We start from the raw sequence: 7,083 nt of genomic DNA, 5'->3' as shown, positions 1-7,083 counted from the left end.
TTCAGTGAGACTTGGGTGTACCAATTTGAGGAAGTGACCCGGAGGATTCAGGAGGATTGTTGAGGAAAGTGTGGATAGTTGTCAAAGGTAGTATTGATCCCACACTACTGAAAGCATAGGATCCATACTCAAATCGGTGAGAGTCTTAGAGAATCTGAGAAGCTTCGGGGAGGAGTTTGTGACCCGGTTTGGGGACAAATGATGTTCCAGTTGTTGCAGCTTAGCTATTGGCAAGTGAGCTAGTGAGTGTGATAAGGTTTCAGACCCTGAAGAATATGACTTCCAAGAGTTTGTAGATGTGAGATTGGTTTGGAGCACCTTAGGAAGAGAGGGTCGTGCCAGGTGTGTATAGTAGAGAGTCCCGGGAAGAGACCCATGACTTTTGAGCATCAGACGAAAGGCCAGTAGGGTCGGAGTCAGTGCGGCACGTACAGGAAAGTGCACAAGGGAGTTTGTCGCTCTAAGGGTTTAGGCTGCTATAACCTAGCGGAATTGGTCATGTCAGCAAAAGGTGATAAGGATTCTTGGGTATATTTAAATCCTTGGAATGTCAGTTCGGTATGGTGTTAAGCACCCAAGAATAAGATTTAGATTCTGGTTTCGGCTCAGGAGCAGGGTCTGGGCCAGTCGATGTGCGATCGCAGAAGTTCATCTCATTGGAGATTACCTGCATATTTTTGGGAATGGACCTCGATGGTCTTTCGTTCAACCAAGGAAGGACTTTAGGAGCTCTCGGTAGTCGTCTCGGGGCCTTTTGGGCCAGATTTGTCGCGGGGAAGTTAGGGGTTCATTTGAAACCCGAGGTCAGTGGATCCTTAGAATCCTTTGGGGAAGGAAGATCCCATAGTTAGTTACCGACATCAGGATCAGGATTTCGTCACATGTTCGCGGGTATGTTATCTTTCTGCTACTTCAGAGTGGGTATTGGGAAATCTATACTGCTTCAGAATTGTGAGAGAGCTGGATAAGTCAGATCTCGGGTCGGTTTTTCTGCTATTGTCTGGGTTATCAAGGATCTTATATGCCATCCTGCATGCCAGAAACATCCTTTATGAACCTACAGAGGGATGTATTTTGCGAAGTGGGTTCCACGTGTACCGTTGTCATTCCGGATCTTGTTAGGATATATGCAGGAGTAGTGTTCAGAGGATATCAAGTCAAAGTTAAAGCGATAGTGCTCCAGGGAAGCTAGAGTTTAGTAGTTCTGTCATTGTTTGGGTATTGCCATAAACAGTCTATGGAAGAAATTTGGAGTTCAAGGCACTATCGTTGCTAGGAAAGGACTGGTAGCATGAAGATAGTGGTGTTAGTCGCGGGTGTTAGATGCATGAGTTTTCGGGCATTAGATGTTCAAGAGAAATGTACTTTTGCACGGGTGTGTTCATTTAGAGTTCAGTGGTGTTGTAAGATTGGAAGTGAGAACGAGAATTCGTCAGCCAATGTAAGTATTAGGGCCTCAAACTGTCAGCTTAGGAGGTGGATTGAGGTGTCAGACTGGACCAAATTTCAAGAGTACTTTTCAATATTTAAGAGGATGGGCAATCTTAGGGTTTAACTAGTGATTGATCATCATCATTGGTAAGCTCAGATTGTTGACAGTGGACTACTAGAGGGTAAGAAGAATTGGGAACCCTTCAATGCTCATGCGCAGTTGTGACATCCCCATTTTCACGGCCAGAAAAGACCGATTTGTTTATGCTTTGTTTTATAAATCAGAGTGATCGTTTAAAGAAAACGGTTGCGGAATTTGTTCCCAAAATAAAATATGATAACCATTTATCATAACGTTTCTCAAAGAGAATGTATTTTCATTAAATAATAAAACCTCGGGATGTCATGTTCCGATACAGACCAAAAGCATAAACAATAATAAATAGACCTTACAACAGTTATTCATAACTACTGGCCTATAATCCAAAATCTCTCGTCAAGTCCACCAACTTATACTCTTGTGCCATTACCTGTAATGCAAAGAAAACTGAGTGGGTCAGGCTTGGGAGCCTGGTGAGCATATAGGGTTTTCAACCCACAATAATACAATTATTATATTCAACCATCAAACAATCAACTCAATTATTCATCCCTATTATGTTTCTTAGGATTTTACCCTAGGAATTCAACTACTCGTCATTCCTTCATTCCTAAGGATTGACCTAAGGGATTTACACAAACTTCCATTGCTACATAAGGCGCATCTGCCAACATTATCCTTTAAGCGCCTCTGCCAGGATTACGTCATACACTATGAGGCGCGATTGCCAGGTTTATGACATTCTCTTTTAGGCGCATCCGCCGACATTATCTTATAAGCGCATCTGCCAAGATTACCCTATAAACGCATCCGCTATTATTATGACAATCTTTGTTTGGCGCATCTGCCAACAATATCCTATAAGCGCATCTGCTAGGATCACTCTATAAGCGCATCTGCTTTTATTATGACAATCTCTATTTGGCGCATCTGCCGACATTATCCTATAAGCGCATCTGCTAGGATTACGACATTCACTACTTGGTGCATCTACCGATATTATTCTACAGCACATCTGCTAGTCTTATGACATTCTTTAATTGGTGCATCTACCAATATCATTCTTAATCATCTTTCATACCTCATCATTTCATCACATACCAACTATCTCATCTACCCATGTTCTACCCAACATATTTGTAGATCTAGAATACACATACAGTTTATCTCATTTTAAAACTATATAAAACATTCATGCCATACTCATCTCAAATAAACAACAATATATAAACACATAGCACGTATTTTATACCAAATACTTCATATTTATGTGTTAGAAGAAAGTAACCATACACTCTGCCAAACGTACACTTAATACATTCAAACAATACTTGTATTATACCCGTGTTTATGAAAGGGACTATACATCCATCCATATAAACAACTTTATATTATCCACGTAGCACGTATTTCAACGAAAATACTTAATAATTATGCGTTAGAAGAAAATAACTACACACTCACACTTATAAACAACAATACTCTTAATACACTCAAACCAAACTCGTATTATTATTGTGTTTATGAAAGGTAGTATACACTCACTTGATCAGAAGATGATCGGACAGCACTACGACTTGCAGAAGTAGTAATCCTCAGCAGATCTGGAAGATCTCTTCAAAAATCGAACTTCTCGCGGGCAGAGCTTCGGCTCGGGAACCGCACTTCTCGGGATCTTCGGGATCTCGGGACTTGCTTCGGGGCTTGAGAACAATACCGGGGCTTCGGGGTATTTCTGGCACGCAAACCGATGCAAAATGGGAGAAAGAAGAGGAGAAATTGGCAAAACTATCGGCTGCCTTCGGATTCCTTTTATAGAGGCTGAGCCTCGCACGTACGCGGGGCGTACGCCAGTACGCGGGGCGTACTGGTCCGAAAAACGTCACTGCGTTCGTCATCCGAAGCCACTTGCTGCGATGTCGACACTTTCGGAGTACGCGGGGCGTACTCGAGTACGCGGCGCGTACCTCGGATCAGACCGGTGACTCCTTCGGATAATGCTTCCGAATTAAAGATTAAAAATAAATACAAATTATTTAATAATCTTCGGAAATTCATATCTTCTTCATACGAACTCCGTTTCCGACGTTCTTTATATCCACGCGAAGGTGAGACTACGCTTTACAACTTTCGTTTAGACTTCGTCGGCTAATTTTGACTTTATTTTTATTAATTATTTTTAATAGGCCGCGGCATAAACTTTCGTTTTAAATTCATAACTTCTTCGTTTGACGTCCGTTCTCGCCTAACTTTTTATCGCTTCGATACCAACAATGAGATCTTCGATTCTCATTTAGATTGCTTCGGCTAAATACCGCTCTAACGTAAATTCACTTTTTACGTTGCATTGCGTCGTGCCGGTTCTGTCGCGAAACTTCGACGGGCCATAACTTCTTCGTTATAACTCGGATTTTGGCGTTCTTTATATGCACAGAAACCTTGTGACATATACTACAACTTGGTTAAGATTAATCCTTCTAGATAATCTTCCATCAAAAAGTCATTTTTGACGCTTATTGTTTCTAAATTGACTAGCCCTGATCTACGGGCGTTACAATTATCTCCCCCTTAGGATGATTACGTCCCGGAATCATCAACGAAATAGGATTCGCATACTGACTCCATAAGTTATCTTTCCATTCTAAGTAATAACCTTGATGCTCAATCCTGCATCTGCTCTTCGTACTATCTTGGACTTTCAATCATAACCTTCGAGTTACAAAATAAGTCCTTATTGCGAACTCTTTCTTCTTCTTAGGATAAATATATTCCTTTATCCAATGTAATAAACCGATGGGTCGTGCTCTATCGACCTCTCATCGCACGATGTGACGCTTAGACTCGGTCTTTAATAAAGTTAAATTCCAGAATGGAATATACCTTCCTTCATATTCTAATGCGATATAATCACATTTCAGCATGTAGCATTTCTGCCTACAAACTTCTTTTAACAACGAGAGCGACACTATCAATCGCATTAGCTTCAACCTTCTGACTTAAGTCAGATGCTACATCTAACTCGGTCCTCTAGACCACGTACATACTCCTCGCCGTCGAACTCAAATTAAACATGACCACTAGGGTCGGAACAAGAACCATCTTACTAGTCATCACCGAAACAATGGTAATGACATACCAGAATAAAATGGAATCAATCACTAGTTTCTTGGTAACCTTGTGACTTTCCCTGATCCAAGTGCGAGTCCTGTGCTTCCGGTAGTATATGCATCTACTACCTTTCACACCTACTCATACTCGTCCCAAGTATTGCCTCGTAGTCGACCAAGTCACCATGCAAGAAAATCAGACAATCATTCAACACATCAGTTAACAAAACTAGGGTTTATATTAATTCCTTGAAACGGTTACACAAAAGTTCAAGTTCACCCTATACTATGCATCTAATAGGCTACACCACATGTTACTTTTCATAACGCTACTTTATAACTTGATCTTTAGATATAAGATCCTTATTCCTGATTCCTTGCATTGCCATCTGCTTCATCAAGGATCATTTGAAATGCTCTTGCCTTTAGCTTTGGCGGCGCCTCTAGCCTTGCTGTTTGATTTTTCCTTGGGCAGTCTTGCTTGAAGTGCCCCTCTTCGTTACATTCGTAACACACCTTTTTGTTGAAAATACATTCATCGGCGTAATGCCCATGCTTTCCACACTTGAAACATGTCACTTCCACGCCACATTTTCCTGAGTGCTTCTTCTTGCACTTATCGCACCACCGTGCCTCATCCCTTCCTCCTCCTCTAGACTTCGAGGATTTTCTTTTCTCATTAGAACCTGAAGTTCCTTCTAACTTTCTCTTCTCACCAACTTCAACCTTACTGTCAGTCCTCCCCTTGATCATATTCTCAACAGACTTGGCAGCCCAAATAGCTGCCTCTAGAGTAGGTGCCTGACGCACTGGCACCGCATACTCCCAAGGGAGTCCCTTGGCATACCGATCGACTTTTGTCAGTTCGTCTGGAACGATGCGTAAAGCAAACTCCATCTTATCTGTGAAAGCATTAGTGTATTCATCCACTGACATGCTGCCTTTCTTCAATATCAGAAACTTATTCTCCAACTCCAATAGATTTTGAGCAGAGCAGAACTTGCGCTTGAATTGCACCAAGAACTCTGCCCAGGTCAGTTGCAGTGGCTCATTAGGACTTAGGATCTTCCCCAAAGTGTTCCACCAACGAACAGCCCCACCCCTGAACTGACGCACTGCATAGGTAGTCTGCAACTTGCCTCTGCAGCCACAAGTCATGAAGGCTAGCTCCATTTCCGATATCCAATCCATAACTCCGATCGGATCTTCCTTTCCAGTGAAGGTCGATGGTTTGCAAGTCAGAAAATCCTTATACTTGCATCCCATTCCATCGTTCCTTCCATTCTGGTTGTTTTGCCTAACTATCGGTGGGTTGGCTTGACCAACAGACCCACTGAAGTTTCCACCTTCCGAGTGCCCTTCATTTAATTCAGGCTCTTCCACTCGAATTGACAGTTCTTCACGATTCTGCTGAAGCAACCGTCTAGTTTCATCCATCTGACGATCCAACATCGTCTGAATCATCATTTGCACACCAGCCATGGTTATTGGCTCAGGTGCTGCTGCTACGACAGGTATTTGCTCAATCACTGGTGGTTGATTCCTGTTTTCATCAGCATTTCCAACTCCACTTCTTGTTCTCACCATTTTTGATCTACACACCAATTAAGGTGAAATTATATCCTCAATCACGATAGATATTCACATCGCCCTTATCACTCCGAAACGTTTACATGCTAGTTCTAATATCGTAGACGTACGCTTAGAATCCTAAACACATAAGGTTTCCAGATCCGGTCGGCAACAGACCATAGATCCGAACAAATAATAGCATCAATTTAGCTATCACACAAAACATTTAGCACATAAAAGCATTTTAGGCATCATTCCTAAAATGAACTAGTGCTTGTGTCAATTTAGGTGTACTACCTAACATATTTTAGACACACTCCTCACAATCATTACTTAGCATTCTAAGTTTAAGTCTAGAAATTTCCTACAAATTCCTAGTTCGCTTAAACTAATGCTCTGATACCAACTGTGACATCCCCATTTTCACGGCCAGAAAAGACCGATTTGTTTATGCTTTGTTTTATAAATCAGAGTGATCGTTTAAAGAAAACGGTTGCGGAATTTGTTCCCAAAATAAAATATGATAACCATTTATCATAACGTTTCTCAAAGAGAATGTATTTTCATTAAATAATAAAACCTCGGGATGTCATGTTCCGATACAGACCAAAAGCATAAACAATAATAAATAGACCTTACAACAGTTATTCATAACTACTGGCCTATAATCCAAAATCTCTCGTCAAGTCCACCAACTTATACTCTTGTGCCATTACCTGTAATGCAAAGAAAACTGAGTGGGTCAGGCTTGGGAGCCTGGTGAGCATATAGGGTTTTCAACCCACAATAATACAATTATTATATTCAACCATCAAACAATCAACTCAATTATTCATCCCTATTATGTTTCTTAGGATTTTACCCTAGGAATTC

Source organism: Lactuca sativa, chromosome 8, assembly GCF_002870075.4.
Source record: "Lactuca sativa cultivar Salinas chromosome 8, Lsat_Salinas_v11, whole genome shotgun sequence".
Classification (NCBI taxonomy): domain Eukaryota; kingdom Viridiplantae; phylum Streptophyta; class Magnoliopsida; order Asterales; family Asteraceae; genus Lactuca; species Lactuca sativa.
The sequence above is the reverse complement of the archived record's forward strand: the minus strand, read 5'-3'. Positions refer to the sequence as shown.